Here is a 2,961-nt window from a genome sequence, read left to right as displayed (position 1 = left end):
GGTGAGTTAGCAAGTCCATAAGGCATGACCTGATATTCATAGTGCCCCATAGTGGTGAGGAAGGCAGTTTTCCATTCGTCTCCCTCTTTGATCCTAATCAGATTGTATGCACTTCTTAGGTCAAGCTTGGTGTAGATGGTGGCTTCACGGAGTTGTTCGAGGGCGGATGGAACTAATGGTAGTGGATAGCGAAATCTTATGTTGTTGAGTCCTCTGTAATCAATGCAGGTTCTTAATCCTCCATCCTTCTTTTCGACGAAGAAAAACCCTGCGGCGGCTGGTGATGTGGAAGGACGGATGAAACCTGAGCTCAGGGCTTCCTCGATGTATTCCTCCATGGCCTGGCTTTCAATTCTGGATAGCGGGTAAACCTTAATCTTGGGTGGCATGGCGTTAGGAAGTAAGTCTATTGCGCAATCCCACAGTCGGTGGGGTGGCAAACGTGTGGTCTTGGTCTTGCTGAACGCTTCTGACAGGTCATTGTAACAAGAGGGAATGTTCAGTATCTTGTGGGTCGCTGGGCTTTCGATGCTGGTTGCGAGACATGGTTGGGGCTGTGTAGCAAAACAGTGATTAATACAAAACCTGGACCACTGGGTTAGCTCACCATGATGCCAGGAGATGCCAGGGTCATGAATCGATACCCAGGGGTATCCGAGGATGATTTCATGTTTAGGGGAGCCGACAACGTACAGGGTAATGGACTCTTGATGGAATAAACCAACCTGGAGGGAGAGAGTTCTTGTTTGTTGAGTAATTCCTTCTCCAAGGAGTGTGTCGTCAATTGCTTTAATCTTGATCGGGGGGGTGCAAGGTTGAGTGGGGAAATTATATTTGTCAACAATGCTCTTGTTTATTAAGTTCAGGGCAGCTCCCGAGTCGATCATCGCTGTGAATTCAAGAGAGACATTTTCAGTCTTAATTGTGACGGGGAGTATGAATGACTTATTACTTAACAGTGAGAAAGTCTCAATATTCACCCTTGAAGCTGCTTGGGGCTTGTGTGGACATCCAGGGCTGCGGTGGCCTGCCTCACCACAGTAATAGCATAAATTAAGCTGCCGACGCCTTGTTCTTTCCTCCTCAGATAATCTGGAGGTACCGAGTTGCATGGGTTCGTTGCCGTCGGTTGGAGTTAACAGCTGAGAGGGACTTAGTGGCTCATGATGGAATCCTCTAACTCTTCTTCTTTTCGGGACCTGTCTCATCAGGTTATCAATCTTAATGGTTAGCATTACAAAGTCAGAAAAAGATAGACCCTCTCCTTTACAAACAAGTTCAGATTGCAGTTCGAGGTTCAGGCTTTGCTGAAAGATCGCCTTAAGAGAAGTATCATTAAATCCACTTTGAGCGGTGATTGTTCTGAATTCTACCCCGTACTCAGCAGAGGTGCAATTACCTTGTGAGATATTTAATATATGAGTAGAAATGCTCTTGCCCCCTGCGGGATATTCAAACACCTCACAAAGCTGTTGAATGAAATAATCTACAGAGGTTTTGAATCTTGGATCTGTGTCCCAAACAGCAGGCGCCCTTAACAAAGTCATCAGAAATGCACATTTCTTCCCATCAGACTCAAATTTATCCCCTTGATGATCAAAATAGATCCTTGCTTGGCGAACAAAGCCTCTACACTGTTCGGCCGTGCCATCAAATTTATCATGTAGAGCAAAGCTTACCATTTTCGGCGTTGGTGCGGGGAGCGATTGGATGCAATGAGTTAGATGTTCATTAACTGCTTGAAGGTTTATGAGTTGTTCCCGGTAGCCCTTTAATATCTCACTTTGATAGGCAAATGCTGTTTGCAGGTTAGAAACTTCCGCTGGATTCATTGGTGGCGAAGTATTCCGTAATGAGAATGCTGTGGCTGAGTCTGAATCCATTTGCGGGAGTTTATTGAGGACAGTTTCAGTGAACAGGAACGTCAAGGCAGGCAGAAGGTCGAAACCAGAATGACAATCCAATTTAACAACACTTACAGGGGCAATCCAGAAGGCTAGAGTGAAGAGGCAGGCAAAAGGTCCAAACACACACATCCGTCTGATCAGGCAAACTAAGCAAGGGGAATAATCCAGGTAAACGTTAGGTCGGTAAACAGGCAGAATCATACACTGAACAGGCAATCAGAATCACAATAGAGAATGCTTGGTAAGGCAGGTTTAACTTGCAATACTTCGCGATGAGCATGAGCACAGTCTCTGGCTATAAAAGGAACCAAACAGGACTGGCAATACTTCGCGATAAGCATGAGCACAGTCTCTGGCTATAAAGGAACCAAACAGGAAATGAGTGTAGAGGAAGCAGAGGGAGTGGAACACACTCAGTACTCGGGTGAGGGCTCCCTCTGCTGGCTTGGCATTACAGTAGTTTATTTAGAATACATATAACTATCACATAAAATAACTCATGGGAGTGTGTGCATCACATGGTCTTAGCTGTGGTCCAGGTTCTTGTGCAGACAGGAATCCCCATTTCCATGACCAAGTGGGCTGCTTTGCTTTGGCTCTCTTTGCAACAGGTTCTTTTGCACTGTTATTCTCACATCTGAAATTAAAAAGTAAGCATGCTGTTTACACAAACTACATTATTAACATTATTGTGATGTTCACTGATACTAGTACTAATTTATCGTCATTACTCCATAAGACACGGGTATAACACATTCAAAATATTTACACCAGAGCAGATATTCATGAACAGAAGCTTAGTTACATTCATAAACACAAGCATGCTTTGTATGTAGGCCTATACAATCAAAAAACTATAGTTATAAATATATATGGCTATATTCGTGAACAGAGAATATCCTATCACAAGTTTTGACTAATAATTCTTACTGACATTATAACTCATATTACTTTTATATCGTATTTCCGTCTGTTATAGAACATAAAAAAACATCCTGGCATCGTGACATTTAGATGCTGTGAATGAAACTTCATAATGTTTCACTTGATTATA

The sequence above is a fragment of the Sinocyclocheilus grahami genome, unplaced genomic scaffold, assembly GCF_001515645.1.
Source record: "Sinocyclocheilus grahami isolate Dianchi unplaced genomic scaffold, SAMN03320097.WGS_v1.1 scaffold1242.1, whole genome shotgun sequence".
Taxonomy (NCBI): Eukaryota; Metazoa; Chordata; class Actinopteri; order Cypriniformes; family Cyprinidae; genus Sinocyclocheilus; species Sinocyclocheilus grahami.
The sequence above is the reverse complement of the archived record's forward strand: the minus strand, read 5'-3'. Positions refer to the sequence as shown.